Here is an 18,537-nt window from a genome sequence, read left to right as displayed (position 1 = left end):
CACCCTTTGGAAGAAACAAATGCAAGGGTAGAAAGGAGATGTGTCCTCTGTATGGAGAAGGAATCTCTATGATGACCAATGTCGCTGAAACCTGTTCAAGTGTCCCCATGTCGATGCTAATGATGGCTTCCTCCAAAACTGTTGAGAAGTGTAGATTGAACAAGGAGTGATGTAGAACCTATTTCAAAAAACCAACAGTTTTCTCAAATGACAAAGAGACCTCCTACAAATGTTGTACATAAGTATCCACAATCATATTAGCCTAAAAAGATTGATCATGTAGAGAATGGACATGAGGGTAAGAATGGGCCCTCACAAAACTGTAGAAGGATCATCTTGAGAAAAGAGAAGTGGTAGATCTGTTGGTTTTTGAAAATGTTACTCATTTCCAATTATCCCCATGAGAACCTAACATATCTAGGGGCAGCTAACTCCCATTTTAAACATATCATTTCAAACACAGGGCCAACTATAAGGCATGACCTTCTTCTTCTTCAGGCTCTGCAAAACCTAGGCGGGTGGACCTACAGATTCTTTATATGGTACCAGTTGTCAAAGCATACACTAAATCTATTAAGAAGAAAATAAAACCCTTATTTTTCCTAATAACTCATGAAATAACATCAATCTACAGTAGCTAAATGCAGATCTAGGAATCTCAGAAGCTGAGTGAGGGCATTCTATTATAGCTCTTCAACATGAAAGGGAAATTCATTTGATTAAAGATGTTGATTCAACAAAACCTCAAAAATGCAACAGTATAACCAGTGATCCTATAACTGATCAGTGCCTAATCCATTGGGCAATTCCATGAATTTAAAACATACATCTGTGACATCAGGACTTATCTCATATACCCAGACATTAGATCTATCCAACCACCTTGTGATTTAGACATCAGTGCTCATTCAGGTCTCATTCTCACAAAATATCCTTCTCAAATAACCAGTAACCTTGTTTAAACATATCAAGCATTTACTTGGCCCTTTGGTCCAATAGCAAAATACATCAAACATACAACCTGAAAGGGATGCAAATGGGTCTCAAATCTTTGTTCCAAAACCACATAAGACTTACAGATTGATGAGACAGGAGACAAGAACCAAAACAAAACTAGTGAAATTGTTGCTCATATGTATTCATTTCCTTGAAAATATACATTCAGATGCATAAAATTAAAACATGAAACAACCTAATATCTCAGAACTATCTATATTATCTCTACAATTTTGTTCACATGAGAGTTCTGCTGAAGAAAAATGGTGTCATAGTCATGGAAACATGTCAAAATACTGGAACCAATGGTCTCACAGTGTAAAAATTGGAATCCCTAATGGTATCACAACAATGAACTTTTTCTTCCCAAAAACTCAAACCTACTGGTTTCTCAGTAACAAAAAATGGAACCTACAAATGACAGAAAGAAAGAATGATATAGAAGAGAAAGAATTTTCAGATCTGATCTTTACTTGACAAGTGTCCACTTGAAATTCAATCTTCTAGCAACTGAAAACTTCGTCCTTCCTTCTCCATCTTGATCTGATTTGATTTCATCATTGCCTTGTAACTGATTTGCAAAATATCCCCTTCTGAATGATGAAATCCCTTATTTACTAAATATCTAATTTGCATCAAAATGATGATAAAACCTGCTTTAACTGACTCAGAGATGCCCCCAACTGAATTCTCCTTATCTTTTACGCATAGTCAAACTATTAACTTGCCAAAAATCACAACTGAACTTCCTGGTCTGAAAATGGTTGCAATTTAGGTACCTAATAGAAAACCTCCTATAGCTTGAACCAACTACTACCTATGCAAAAATTGACTTTGGAATCAGATAGTTCGTCTTCTCCCGATTCCAGCGATATATAACATCACCTATTTGGCCTATTGAAAACCCCCTGAAAGTCATTTCAAAAATGACTCCCCTCCTAGGAACATCAAGTCTGCACATCCTTTAGATTTTTTCAAAATTTAAAACAATCTCTAAAGTTAGAACCTTTAAATTTAAAAAGAATTTGCACGTCCAATTTGAAAGATAATAATAAAAATAATATTTTTTATTATTTTTCTTTTTTGAATTTCTTTTCCCTCCTCTGATTTTGGGGTCAACCAGATTTGACCAGTTTTTGCCATGTGGCAGCCTCTGATATCCCAACCACTAATCTTAGATGCCACATCAGCACCACCGGGACCCAGTGCCACATAGCACTCAGGTGCATCCCTGCTTTTTTTAACCTCTGCACAACTCTTTTTGCGGGGAAGCGCCGTTCGTCAATTTTTGACACGTGGCGGCATCTGGAGCATTCTGAATTTTGGTGCCATGTCAGCCTCGATGCATTTTCATTTAAAATATTGTGAGGGCTTCAAATTTGATGTCTCCTATATGACCACGGGCCCCACTCTCCAACCAGACGCTTCTCAAATGTCTCTACCTTCGATTCACAATGCATTTGAAGTGAACGTGTATTTAAACTTATTTAAAATGCTGCACACGGGCAATATGGGACTAAATCATTTTGTTTTAGCCGTGGTTTTTTATGCATAGGCAGCCCTTCAGTATTCGCTTCATGCCACATATATCTCCAGCGGGTAAGTATGTTGAGCAGACTGAATTTGTCAAAACATAAATGCTTCAAATAAGTAAAGCATGCATTTTGCATTTCATGGCGGAAGCCAATCTCTTGAATGAATAGAATCGATTTGGGTGCTTCTTCAATCGATTGAATGGATATCTATTCTTTCAATGTCCTCCATCAATGGTAGCCGCACCTCTGATAGGCTCGCAGATTAAGATGCAGAACCCAAATCCGAATTCTCCTTGAATCCATTCCTCGCTTTACCTTTTTGCATAAGCTTCCTTCATAATGCATGAAACTTCTTTATTGTTGTGTGAGATGCCTCTGATTTTTCTGAAGCGGCTCCTTTTTTGGCGGATTTACTTCACTTCTACCTATGTTCCTTTTGACTTGTTTCTGAACTGATGTTCTAGCTTTTATTGCATGAGGTCTTCTTAGTCCAGTGCAAGGTATGGGCCTTTTATTGGCTGCATTAGAGCTTTAATGGAGTGCATTTTTTTTCCCTTTCTGCTTCAAAAACGTGGCTCTCTAGAGCCTGGGCATCTTCCTCTTCTTTGACCATTGCCCTTTATAATCCTGGATTCCTCTTTTCTTGCAGCGATACTTCTGTAGCTTCCTCGATGGATTTACTGTGCACGGGCGTTTCTTCATTGTTATTGTGCAAGCTTGGACTATATCCTGTAGCCTTGCACATGAAAAACCTCTTTCTCATGGCGACTTCTTGATGGCACTCCTTTTCTCTACTTGCGTTGACTGTTTTTGTTTAATCATTGATTTTCTTTGAAAACGTGAGGGTGCCTTTTTAATGGCATGATCTTGTTCTTTTATGTTTTTCCTAGACTCCCTGCACATGCTGATTCTTCCTCTTCACATGCATGAAGTGACTACATTATTTATAAGACGCCTTGCCACTGGCCTGTGTGGGGATCTACTCCATGTGTGGACTTCCTTGCAGGATGTGGGCTTTCTGATCTTCAACATGGAGTTTGTAACATGGAGTTCTCTGATATATGTTGTGTTCTTTATGCATGGAGAGGGTTCTTTATATAATGTAGACCTCTATCTTTAACCCACAGATTAGTCTCTTAACCATGCATTGATTGCCCTTTATTCTCCATGTGTGGTTGCAACCAATCTTCCAAGCTCCAAGTTTCCATGGGCTCTATAACTAATAAAAATTGCTCCCTATCATTGAATTCCATGCTTTTGTATTTCTTTCCAATGCTTTCTCAAACACCTTGCAAACATACATAAAATGCCTACATTTTGCAAACATATTTACAAGACCAAATAGAAATGGCTCTACCTTTCATATCTTGAAGAGGACCCTCTCCCTCATATTTGTATTTGGGTAGTGGCATAACTTGATCAGTTGGAAGTGGTGTTTGTGATTTAGTGATAAAATATCAGAGCAAAGATTCTATAATTGTCCCACATGTTATTGGGTAAGAGAACAGATATATATAAGAAAAAAAGAACTGAGCAAACTTTTACTTGTGAGTATTCCACATTTCTGATTGGAATGGACGCGTCAGTGCATTGTAGACCTTCAGACAACTTTGCAAACTGCATACTAGCCTGGCTCCATGTCTCTCTTTATTTGCAAACTGTGAAAACTTTGTCAGGAGGCCTGTTGCCTGGCTTTAAAAACTATCATAAACACCTGACTGGGCTTTGAAACTCTGGATCTTTGTTCTCTATGTCATGTTTAACAAGCCTACAAAAACTCATTGCATGGAGACATCAGGGTCAAAATATATTGACCTCTGAAGTTGCCTCCTTAAAATTACCTATAGAGAAACATGTCAGAAAGCTACAAAGTGCATTTGGAAATGGCCTGGGAAACTAGGCAAATGAGCACGTGGGGAAATGAAAATTGGGGCGTTAAAATTCTGTCATGAGGAAATTATGATCCTGCAATTTGGGCTCATGATGAATAACAGGGCGCAAATGGCAAGCGTTCGAAGTAAGCTACCTAGATTTTGCAACTAGGAACACTTATTGACAAGCGATTTTTAGAAATGGAAAGACCCTGGAAAAGTATACAAACGGATTTGTCAAGATTTGAAAACTGGCACACTTGGAGTATTTTCAGTATAGAACATAGGGAAACAAACCATTTGATCACACCTATCACAGATTAGGAGATATGATGTCCCAAACAGGGGTTACAATCAATCTGCAATTACTGACACCAGTTAAAACTTATAAATTTCATTTCAAATCACACTTGAAAACTGACCAAATGGATTCGTCATAAGCTAAAACTTGGAACATAACAAGTCTCTAATGTCTAAAATATAACGCAAAAGGAATTTTCTCATTTGGGTCAACTGGTCAAAAGTTATTGCACGTCAAATAGGACTTCCTAGAATTAGGTGCAAAATGCAAAAGCATGGAAACAGTAACTGACCAACTTTGAGGGATTCAAAACCTACTCAAATGGACTCAAAATGACTCAAAATTTAAAACATAGGTTCTCAGGTATGGATATTAGATACTCTCAAAGTGGAAAGTCACAAAACCTTTCTGGGTGCGAGATATTCAAATGTAAACACAGCCTCCTATCGCTGTTTGACACTTTGGTGAAAAAGCAAGATTGACAATTGTTCAAAATAGGACTTCGCCGAAAAGCTCAGAATGATGATTTGACCATATGGAACAAGTAGACAAGCTGAATGGAAGGTGTTAGAACATTAAACACCTCTTAGGCCCCATACTGACAACCGGGTACATAGGCATATAAAAGCATTTATAGGGCTCAAATTTTTTATGGTGCTCAAAATCAGGGCTGCGATTTTGAGCGCCAACAGTGGCTCTATCTGGGGATGCATGCCCCTTGTGGGCATGGCAAGATTTTAGATCTCTGGAAGAAGCAAACCACTCCAAAACTTCAAAACTCTCCTAAACAACAAAACTTTCGAACATCTTTATTGAAAATAGGGAAACTACTCTACTATGTACACATGATGACCCGAGCAATCGAAAAGTTTTAGAACTCCTTACCTCTGTCATATACTTGATTTTCATTCATATCTTCATAAGGTAAACTGTAATTCTCATTATCATTTGTTTCACCAATTAGATCAACATACTGAAAAAAATAACTTGGCAAAACAAAACAACTTCCTTCATTCTCATAGCGCATATAAAATTCAAAGACCATTTCATCTTCATGCTCACTATGAGAAAAAACATCAGCATGGTCATGACTACACAAACTGAATTGAGAATCAAAATCCAATGATGATTCATGCATGCTGATCAGAAACACAAAAACTTCAAAATCTACATCATTCACCAAGTTGCAAAGACCAAAAACTTGCAACTCACCTTGTGTCTCTGGCTGCAAAGAGTGTTTGGAATCTGATTGTTGCCTACTTGCAGTCGTATCATTCACTAAATCAGATTCATCCTTCACTGAAACTTCTTCATACTCAAAACATTGATTAGTCACCATACATGAAAATTCATTCTGAAAGTGTTGATCTAAACTACACTGATCACTATCATTTTCTTCATCAAATTGAATGTCGGAATACACCTTGAACTCATCTTTACAAGACTTATCAACACATGAAGAAAATCTATAATCTGATTGACAACCTTTACTATTTTCCACTTAATCATATGAAACATCAAAACAATGTTCAGCAAGATCAACATGAAAAGAATTTGAAACAACATTAAACTTCCCTTCATCAACATTCTCTACATCCAACAAATCGTCATGTGCAAAAACATTTGAGGTTCTGTTATATACACCTCCAAAGTCTAACAAAGATTGTTTGGATTCTACCTCTTTTTTCTCATAAAACTTTGGGGAATTGATTTGACTGAATGAGAAAGTATTATGAGAGGACATATGAAGATCCTTAGAGATACTTACGTGCTTTTCAAACTCACAAGCCAGCAAAATAGAGATTTCATCAGAACTCAAGAAGACTGCCTAACAAATCTTCTCATGGCTGTGATTGTCATCTGGACAACATGAAGAACTTACAACATGAGGATCATTAGTGTAACAATCTAGAAAATCAGAATTATTACAACATTCTTTTGTATCATGGCAATCACTAGATCTACTATTGTTACAACTTTCTTCAACTTCATATGTATTGTAACTTAATTTTTCTTTTCTTTTATATCCATCCTTTTCATGTTGATTGCTATTACTTGATTCATTAACATTTGAATCCACCTCTTCACAATTAGAAGATAGATTATCTTGCTCTATGGACTCATTATATTCATTTCTACCTTGGCTTTTAGCACATTCATTATCATTAGGAGATATTTCATGAAATCTATAATCACCACTTTCCATCTCCTCAATGAATTTTTTAGTTTGCAAAATTATTTGTAACCTTATAGGTGTTGGCCAATCGACTGAATCGGGTACTAGAACATCAAGGAGAATATTTGGCAAGGAAGATTCCTTAGGTCTACAATGAAAAGGCATCTTACTGATTACTAACTTAAGCCTTAAATAACATTGTTCGATACTTAGACCTTGAGTACCGCCTACCTCAATTCTTATAAGATTTACAATCCTTTTGTAAACCATTGTATTTAACATAGTAATGTTATTATTCACTATTTTCAAACTCTCAGAATTTGGTGAACTAATATCAAATCTGAGATCTAATTCCATCATAAAACAAACTTTCTACCTCTTCTTTCTAGTGCTGAAAATCACTAAATAGAGGCAACTTCTTTAAACAGGTGACTTCCATGAAAAGAAAACATGAAAATGAAAATACCTCCAATGCTGATACTGAACTTGGATATGCTAATTTGGCACAGGTGCAAGACTAAAAATCCTTCACACCACTGATCAAACATTGTAGAGTCGCCACCTCCTTTCAAGAGGATAAAGAAATCACTGCTATGATCTACTTTTTACATTTCAATTTCTTTATAACAATAGATTTCAAATAGCACTTCAAAACTTATCAAGAATTTAGAATTCCTTTCCAAGAAACTACCAACATTTTCAGATCTGCCCATGCAACTGAAAATCCTTCAAGATTTTGCAATGAAATCAACTAGGAACAACTGGTATAGAGATTTGAGAGTCGCCACTCACACTTTGTGAGAAATAAAACACAATTAGTCACTTGACAAATCTGAACCAGAATTTCAATGTAGGAAAAACTTGCAGATCATTATTATCTTGGAAAGAAAATATACTTTATAAATGAATTCTTGACTCTAAAACTTTCTCAACAGTATTTACAAACTAGACTGATTGAAGATAGACCTATGACAGTCATTGAACACAATTTTAATCTAGTTTTACAACATACTGCAGATAATGAATAAAGCTTAACTGGGGAACATGAAACTTCAGAAAGGAAAAGGAACACATCTTGCTATTGATATGATATATCTAATCTGTTTCACATCAAAGGCTCCTGTTCTTTTAAGAAAATGGATTTCCATCTTATCTCCCCAGCAGAGTCGCCATTTTGTTGGTGTTTGAAAATGTTACCTATTTCCAATTATCCCCATGAGAACTTGACATATCTAGGGGCAGCTAACTCCCATTTTAAACATATCATTTCAAACACAGGGCCAACTATAAGGCATGACCCTTCTTCTTCTTCAGGCTCTGCAAAACCTAGGCGGGTGGACCTACAAATTCTTTATATGGTACCAGTTGTCAAAGCATACACTGAATCTATTAAGAAGTAGATAAAACCCTTATTTCTCCTGATAACTCATGAAATAACATCAATCTACAATAGCTAAATGTAGATATAGGAATCTCAGAAGCTGAGTGAGGGCATTCTATTATAGCTCTTCAACATGAAAGGGAAATTCATTTGATTAAAGATGTTGATTCAACAAAACCTCAAAAATGCAACAGTATAACTAGTGATCCTATAACTGATCAGTGCCTAATCCATTGGGCAATTCCATGAATTCAAAACATACATCTATGACATCAGGACATATCTCATATACCCAGACATTAGATCTATCCAACCACCTTGTGATTCAGACATCAGTGCTCATTCAGGTCTCATTCTCACAAAATATCCTTCTCAAATAACCAGTAACCTTGTTTAAACATATCAAGCATTTACTTGGCCCTTTGGTCCAACAGAAAAATACATCAAACATAAAACCTGAAAGGGATGCAAATGGGTCTCAAATCTTTGTTCCAAAACCACATAAGACTTATATATTACTGAGACAGGAGACAAGAACCATAACAAAACTAGTGAAATTGTTGCTCATATGTATTCATTTTCTTGAAACTATACATTCAGATGCATAAAATTAAAACATGAAACAACCTAATATCTCAGAACTATCTATATTATCTCTACAATGCTATTCACATGAGAGTTCTACTGAAGAAAAATGTTGTCACAGTCATGGAAACATGTCAAAATACTAGAACCAATGGTCTCACAGTGTAAAAATTGGAATCCCTAATGGTATCACAGCAATGAACTTTTTCTTCCCAAAAAATGGAACCTACTAGTTTCTCAGTAACAAAAACTAGAACCTGCAAATGACAGAAAGAAAGAATGATATAGAAGAGAAAGAATTTCCAGATTTGATCTTTACTTGACAATTGTCCACTTGAAATTCAATCTTCTGGCAATTGAAAACTTTGTCCTTCCTTCTCCATCTTGATCTGATTTGATTTCATCACTGCCTTGTAACTAATTTGCAAAATATCCCCTTCTGAATGATGAAATCCTTTATTTGCTAAATATCTGAGTTGCATCAAAATGCTGATAAAACTTGCTTTAACTGACTCAAAGATGCCCCCAACTGAATTCTCCTTATCTTTTACGCATATTCAAACTATTAACTTGCCAAAAATCACAACTAAACTTCCTGGTCTGAAAACGGTTGCAATTTAGGTACCTGATAGAAAACCTCCTATAGCTTGACCCAACTACTACCTGTGCAAAAACTGACTTCAGAATCGGATAGTTCGCCTTCTCCTGATTCTGATGATATATAACATCACCTGTATAGCCTATCGAAAACGGCCTGAAAGTCATTTCAAAAATGACTCCCCTCCTAGGAACATCAGGTCTGCACATCCTTTAGATATTTTCAAAATTTAAAACAATCTCTAAAGTCAGAACCTTTAAATTTAAAGACTTTTAAATTTAAAAAGACTTTGCATGTCCAATTTGAAAGATAATAATAAAAATAATATTTTTTATTATTTTTCTTTTTTGAATTTCTTTTCCCTCCTCTGATTTCAGGGTCAACCGGGTTTGACCAGCTTTTTGCCATGTGGCAGCCTTTGATTGGCCGACCACTGCTCTTAGACACCATGTCAGCACCACTAAGACCCAATGCCATGTGGCGCTCAGGCGCATCCCCGCTTTTTTTAACCTCTGTGCAACTCTTTTTGCGGGGAAGCGTCGTTTGTCGATTTTTGACACGTGGTGGCATCTGGAGCGTTCTGAATTTTGGTGCCATGTCAGCTTCAATGCACTTTCATTTAAAATATTGTGAGGGCTTCAAATTTGACGTCTTCTATATGACCACGGGCCCCACTCTCCAACCAGATGCTTCTCAAATGCCTCTACCTTCGATTCACAATGCATTTGAAGTGAACGTGTACTTAAACTTATTTAAAATGCTGCACATGGGCAATATGGGACTAAATCCTTTTGTTTTAGCCATGGTTTTTTATGCATAGGCGCCCCTTCAGTATTCGCTTCATGCCACGTATATCTCCAATGGGGAAGTGTGTTGAGCAGACTGAATTTGTCAAAACTTAAATTCTTCAAATAAGTAAAGCATGCATTTTGCATTTCATGGCGGAAGCCAATCTCTTGAATTAATAGACCCGATTTGGGTGCCTCTTCAATCGGTTCAATGGATATCTGTTCTTTCAATGTCCTCCATCAATGGTAGCCGCACCTCTGATAGGCTCGTAGATTAAATCAAAGAACCCAAATCTGAATTATCCTTGAATTCATTCCTCGCTTTACCTTTTTGCATAAGCTTCCTTCATAATGCGTGAAACTTCTTTATTGTTGTGTGAGACACCTCTGATTTTTCTGAAGCGGCTCCTTTTTTGGCAAATTTCCTTCACTTTTGCCTATGTTCCTTTTGACGTGTTTTTGAACCGATGTTCTAGCTTTTATTGCATGAGGTCTTCTTAGTCCAGCACAAGTTATGGGGCTTTTATTGGTTGCGTTAGAGCTTTGATGGAGTGCGTTGTTTTTCCCTTTCTGCTACAAAAATGTGGCTCTCTCCAGCCTGGGCGTCTTCCTCCACTTTGACCATTGCCCTTTATAAGTCTGGATTCCTCTTTTCCTACAGCGATACTTCTACAGCTTCCTCGATGGATTTACTGTGCACGGGTGTTTCTTCATTGTTATTGTGCAAGCTTGGACTATATCCTGCAGCCTTGCACATGAAAAACCTCTTTCTCATGGCGACTTCTTGATGGCACTCCTTTTCTCTACTTGTGTTGACTATTTTTGTTTAATCATTGATTTTCTTTGAAAACGTGAGGGTGCCTTTTTAATGGCATGATCTTGTTCTTTTATGTTTTTCCTAGACTCCCTGCACATGCTGATTCTTCCTCTTCATGTGCACGAAGTGACTGCATTATTTATAAGACGCCTTGCCACTGGCCTGTGTGGGGATCTACTCCATGTGTGGACTTCCTTGCAGGATGTGGGCTTTCTAATCTTCAACATGGAGTTCTCTGATATATGTTGTGTTCTTTATGCATGGAGAGATTTCTTTATATTGTGTAGACCTCTATCTTTAACCCGCGGATTAGTCCCTTAACCATGCATTGATTGCCCTTTATTCTCCACGTGTGGTTGCAACCAATTTTCCAAGCTTCGAGTTTCCATGGGCTCTATAACTGATAAGAATTGCTCCCTATCATTGAATTCCATGCTTTTATATTTCTTTCCAATACTTTCTTAAACACCTTGCAAACATACTCAAAATGCCTACATTTTGCAAACATATTTACAAGACCAAATAGAATGGCTCTACCTTTCATATCTTGAAGAGGACCCTCTCCCTCATATTTGTATTCGGGTAGTGACTTAACTTGATTAGCTGGAAGTGGTGTTTGTGATTTAGTGATAAAATATCACAAAGCAAAGATTCTATAATTGTGCCACACGTTATTGGGTAAGAGAACAGATATATAAAAAAAAAAAAGAACTAAGCAAACTTTGACTTGTGAGTATTCCACATTGCTGATTGAAATGGACACATCAATGCATTATAGACCCTCAGACAACTTTGCAAATTGCATACTAGCCTGGCTCCATGTCTCTCTTTATTTGCAAACTATGAAAACTTTGTCAGGAGGCCTGTTGCCTGGCTTTAAAAACTATCATAAACACCTGACTGGGCTCTAAAATTTTGGATCTCTATTCTCTCTATCATGTTTAACAATCCTAAAAAAACTTGTTGCATGGTGACGTCAGGGTCAAAAGATATTGACCTCTGAAGTTGCCTTCTTAAAATTACCTGCAGAGAAACATGTCAGAAAGCTAGAAAGTGCATTTGGAAATGGCCTGGGAAACTAGGCAAATGAGCACATGGGGAAATGAAAATTGGGGTGTTAAAATTTTTTCATGAGGACATTATGATCTTACAATTTGGGCTCATGAAAAATAATAGGGCACAAATGGCGAGCGTTCGAAGTAAGCTACGTGGATTTTGCAACTAGGAACACTGATTGACAAGCGATTTTTAGAAATGGAAAGACCTTGGAAAAGTATACAAACGGATTCGTCAAGATTTGAAAACTGGCATACTTGGAGTATTTTCAATATAGAACATATGGAAATAAACCATTTGATCACACCTATCATAGATCAGGAGATATGACGTCCCGAACAGGGGTTACAATCAATCTGCAATTACTGACACCAGTTAAAACTTATAAATTTTGTTTGGAATCACGCTTGAAAAATGACCAAACAGATTTTTCATAAGCTAAAACTTTGAACATAACAAGTCTCTAATGTCTAAAATACAAAATGAAAGGAATTTTCTCATTTGGGTCAACTGGTCAAAAGTTATTGCATGTCAAACAGGGCTTCCCAGAATTAGGTGCAAAATGCAAAAGCATGCAAACAGTAACTGACCAACTTTGAGGCATTCAAAACCTACTCAAATTGACTTGAAATGACTCAAAATCTGAAACATAGGTTCTCAGGTATGGATATTAGATACTCTCAAAGTGGAAAGTCACAAAACCTTTCTGGGTGCAAGATATTCAGATGCAAACACAGCCTCCTGTCACTGTTTGACACTTAGGTGAAAAAACAAGATTGACAATTGTTCAAAATAAGACTTCGTCGAAAAGCTCAGAATGATGATTTGACCATATGGAACAAGTAGAAAAGCTGAATGGAAGGTGTTAGAACATTAAACACCTCTTAGGCCCCATACTGACAATCGGGTATATAGGCATATAAAAGCGTTTATAGGGCTCAAATTTTCTATGGTGCTCAAAATCAGGGTTGTGATTTTGAGTGCCAACAAGATCATCAAAGAAGTTTTCCAAATCACCTATGTGTGACTCCAAGAACAGAGCTGAAATTTCTGGGAAGAAGTCATCACCTGAGGCTAGAAGATCATGTGTACCCTACTATGCTAAAGTACATGAATCTATCACTATGGAAAGGAATGAAATATTTTCCTCAAAGAGAAGACAAATATCATCAATAGTGTCTCTCACATCTTCAATGTGAGACTCCATGAATAGGCCTGCAAGGGTAGAGAGGAAGTCGCCGCATGAAGGTAGAGTAGGAAGACATAAAGGGTCCTGTTGCACTAAATCCAAAGCATTTGTAGCTAGAATAGGATCAGTTAGAGCAATAGGAGTATCTGGAGGTGTAATCTCATTTGAAGAGGAGTCGGCTACAACTAGAGGTATGAGATCTTTTGGGAATGGAAGATTTTTTGGTTCTCCATACATCTCCCAAAGATAAATCCAATTATCATATGGATCAAATGACTTAATGTTAGACATTGTATCCAAAATGTCGACATCCATAAATAGAAAGAGAGTACGCCAAATGATGTCAATGTGGTCAATATCATATTGAAGGTCTCTAGAATAGGGCAGTGCATTGTGCTAACTGATAAATTTGATAACAAGTTGACTCCATTCATGATAGTTGTCAGGGATTAAGTAAATCAAATCTTCCTCTTCCATGATGGACTAATCAATGTAACCTCCAAAGAATCAAAGAACCCCTCGAAAAAGATGCTTTGGCATTTTATAAGTAGTGTGTGTACAATGGGTCACTTGTCAAAAATGAAAAAAGTGGACTTTCTGATTTTACCTATTAGAACTACTTTTTGAGGACTAAATCTAGAACTTAGCACTGTAGCCGAGATAGACAACAATTCTGAAAAGAAATGAAAGCAATACAATGCAAAAAAATCCTAGTTTTGAAAGCAAAAATTTTGTCCACGCAACCCTAGAATTTGACTATAGATCTAGATAGTGGACCAAAAATAACGCACTTTCAAAAAAAAAGAACCTAAAAAGGTGATCAGATGAGCTTGTACAGATTGTTTTAAGTTGCAAAATGTAGGATTCTACATACAGTAAAAAAAAAATGCATTTTCTAAAAAATTCTTGCACCAAAAGTAGGAAAGAACCCCACTATTGGAAAATTCAGGAAATTCTTCACAATTTAAAAAAATCACACCTGAATCGGAGTCCATATATGCAAGTTATGGGCTTGCAAAGTCATGCTGCCAAATTGCAAAAGCTATCTAGAGAGCGGTCTAGCAGGAAAACTGTGTGTTTAAATTTGATGGTGAAATGGTCATCGCAACAGTTATAAGTGGCCTGGAAATGACTGTCAAATTTAACCTTGTGCTTGGATGACGTTAGTGAAAGAAACAATAGCTCAGATGATGTGGCAAGGAAGCTGATGTGGTCATTTCTAGGCTGACACGAGTCAATAGTATGGTATAGGTGTTAGTCGTATAGTCCACTCTATCTATTGATTGGGAAAATGACATGTGTTGACGTGGAAAATAAATAATAAAAATATGCATTAACCTAAGTAAACTTAAGTGTAAATAGTGAATAATTATTTACACTAAGAAATAGAAAAGGTGATTCCTTCATTCATGTAAAAATATTTCAAATCGTGTATAGTGATTTTTAAAATTATCATTGGCTTATGGCCAATCTATTTTCTAGTACATTTAGATAAGGCTTTCTTGATTTTCTGATTTGCCTCTTATTCTATTAATTATTTTCAAATATTTGGCTAATGTATTTAGTAAAAAAATAAAAAATAAAATAGGCTCTTAGATTTCTTTGATTGGCTTGATTTTTTAAGTAAAGTGTTAATGAAAAAGTAATTTATTTTATTGGTAGGTTTAAAAATCTGCAACACGAATATCTTATCCAATAGAAGATATGAATGTTCAAAGAATTTTCATTTCTATGATGTTATTGTTAGAGTAAATAATTAATAATTAATTATTTATTCTATTACTTAAGCTTACTTAGGTTAATGCATATTTAGTATTTAATGCATGTAGTGGTTGTTGTTGACAACTCGGGAGTTTTCTCCCTTTTTAGCATATTCCACTTTTTGAGGATATGTGCTGAGTTGTCATTTTTGTCCTCTACCTCCTTCCAGCTTGTTCTACAAGCTTCCATGAGGCCTTTTTAAACGGTCTCTCTCTCATTGTAAATTATTCCATTCACATAGCAATTTCATTTTCCTATTGTGAAATATTTGCTCTTGCTCTTTCGGTTTCTCTTCAGCAAGCTATTTGCATGTAGGTGATCTTGGCGACTGCAGAGTTGGATTTCATCAACTCCTACATGGTATCAGAGCCTCCCTACTGCTTCTTGTTTGAAGGATTTTTGAAGCCGTGATTTGAAGTCACAAACCCTAGTTTGTTTGTGCATTTTTTCTTCAAATCAGGGCTAGAGCGAATTTTTGGAGCACTTTCAGCCCAAACGGACATCACCATTGGATCCGGAAGGCCATTTACAGTCAAAATTCATATAAAACTTTCCGTTTTTGGAGACAGAGCTCCGGAAGGCAAAATTTTTTTTACATCAGAAGCTGCCGTACGGACTGTACGGACGATTTGCGATTTTAAAATTAAAAAAAAAAGCTTCTTTAAGGCGCTCCGCCAGGGCACCACCGGCGGGCCAACCCGACGCCGCTAGCGCTCCGCCACCAGCGGAGCATCCGCTGTCATCCACCTGTTTTCGGCCGCCGCAGCGCCTCCGACAGGCCGCTCCGCCAGCGGCTCCTGCCGCGGTGCCACCCCAAACACCCGCCGCCCGGGCGCAGCTACCTCCACCACCGCAGGCAGCGACGCCGCCAGGTTTTCCTCCCGGGCACCACCGCCACCGGCGGTTTTCGCTGCTCCACCGCCCTGCGGCCTCTCCAACCACCGACTGCCACGTGGCTGCTAACAGATGTGCTGACGTCATATTGCGGTGTGCTGACGTCACTTTCTCGGCATGTGACATCACCTTGCCGTGACGGTTTTTTTTTCGGCGACAGGTTTGTGACGGGCATACGGCCGTCAAATTTATGCCATTGTCTGTAATTTTCTAGCAAGTGTATTTTTTTGAGCAGCAGTCGGTTTTTTGGCTATAACTTGAGCATACGGAGGTCTTTTTCTGATCCGAAAGAAGCGTCGGAAAGCTGACTTAGAGACGGACACATTGGTGTTAGTTTTGCACGATTTTGAGTTCATTTGAGCTTCCATTTTTGGTGTCAAAGTAGAGGCTTTTGTTTCCTATTCTGCATCAACAAATCTAGGTTCCTTTCAAGTTTTTTGCTTTCCTTAGTTGTTTTTTTGTGGTATTTGGGAGATATTTTTGTACGTTTGTGGGGGGGTGTCTTTCTTTTCTGTAATTTACTTCAGTTAAGACCCTTCTACTTCCGTCTTCTTCTTTCTCTCAATGGTGGATCCATCTATATCCCGTCTCACACCACACAACTACCACACATGGAAGGCACAAATGACTAGACTTCTAATGTCAAGAGGTCTATGGTCTTGTTTGGATGAGCATCAGCCTAATCTCCAATGACCTTATGAGATTCTACAACATAGGAACAAGATGGATGAAGCCATGGGGCTTATTGCACTCAACATTTCAGACAGCTTGTTGTTTCACCTGGATGGTTTGACTACTCCACGGGCTTATTGGCTAAGATTTCAGACTTTGTTTGGACAAGTGAATGAGTTTCGGGCACTTCAGCTAGATGCAGAATTGACTTCTTTGACACCTGATCACTTTCCCACCATTGAGGACTTCTTAATGAAGTTCAAATCTCTACGTACACTTTTGCAGGGATGTGGGAAGAACAAAATAGATGATGAGTGTATCTTTTTGGTACTCTCAAAGTTAAAGGGACAGTATCAAATCCTCTCTTCCACTTTCTACTCCACTATGGATGCCTTGGGTGATAGACATAGGATGCCTTCATTTGAGATATTTTGTAATCGGTTAACCCGTGAACAGTCGAAGATTACTCAAATGGATTCACTTTCAAGTTCTCAGTCACAGGCATTGCTTTCCAAGGTTACACAGGAACAGAAGTTGAAGCAGCTATCAGATCCCTCTTCTACTAGTTCATCATCTTCTAACAAGAAGGAGAAAAAGAAGACCGCAACTCCTACCTGTTCCTATTGTGGGAAAGGATCTCATGATGAGGCACGTTGCTTTCAGAAGAGATGTGATGGCTATGAGAAACAAATTGCTGATTTGCACGCTCTCCTTCAGAAGAGCACTATTTCCTCTCCATCCTCTTCTACCTCACAAGGGTCTTCTTTTCAGGCTTCTTCCACCTCTTCAACATCTACATCAGATCTTGGAAAGGGTCATGCATTACAGGCTTCTATTGCATCTTCTTCACAGGTTCCTTGGATACTGGATTCAGGTGCTTCTCACCATATGACATCTTCTCAAGGTGTCTTCTCCACTCTTGAGGCTTCTCCTATTCCTCACATTCTCATGGGGAGTAACACTACATTACCAGTCTGTGGGAAAGGTTCAGTTCACATCCAAGATGGTATATTCAATGATGTATTGTATGTTCCATCTTTGTCTGCCAACCTTCTCTCAATTTCTCAGATTACACGCAGTGGATCAGGGAAGACAGTTGAGTTCACTACTGATTCAGTCTTCATTCGAGATTGTGCTACAGGAGATCTTATTGCTACAGGGGCAGTTGATCCTTCCACTCATCTCTATACCTTCTCACACTTTGGTCCACCATCTCCTTCGCAGGAGCATCGTGTGGTGCAGTCAGGACACTTGAACCTTTGTATTGTTCCTGAGATCCCTATTTTGACTGCCACACCACAACCAGATGAGGGCTTTTCCTCTCTACAAGATTCTCCTTCCGCTCTACCTGATCTTCCAGCTTCATTTATTGAGACTCCAGGTACACTTGTTGCAGATACTTCAGTGGACATTCATGACAATGTCATCACACCTGCCTTGGGGATTCCCTTTTTGGTTCCTCATACATTCTCTTCTGGACATCAGCTAGGCTTTCCAATTGCTCCTCTCACACAGGGATTTCCTTGTTTCGTGCCTTTGTTCCTTCCGAATTGGAGTTTCATTGGTTCGATCATTTCTACAGGGGCTCCATCATTATGGGGGGGGCTTGGTGTCTATTCTCTTGGGGGGGCTGGTTGTACTTATAGTTTTGAGAGAGTCTCTTGAAACATTTCTGGCGGAAGTTGTCCTTGGGGGGATTGGTTGAGGCCTTCCTTCCTTCACTTCATGTTTTTTTAGCATGTTGTTTTTACCTCTTTTCTGGAGGAGGGTTTTTCCCACAGGGTTTTCCCTCTTTCTCCATTTTATAGAGGTTGCATTGTACATGGGTACCTAACATGGCCTCGTTGCTGGGACCCATTATGCATTTCATCTTAGTTTTAGGAGCTTAAGGCATTTCCCTAAGTTGCACTTAAGGGG

This window comes from Cupressus sempervirens, chromosome 3 (genome assembly GCF_028749045.1).
Source record: "Cupressus sempervirens isolate cs-2001-9-10 chromosome 3, ASM2874904v1, whole genome shotgun sequence".
NCBI lineage: Eukaryota > Viridiplantae > Streptophyta > Pinopsida > Cupressales > Cupressaceae > Cupressus > Cupressus sempervirens.
The sequence above is the reverse complement of the archived record's forward strand: the minus strand, read 5'-3'. Positions refer to the sequence as shown.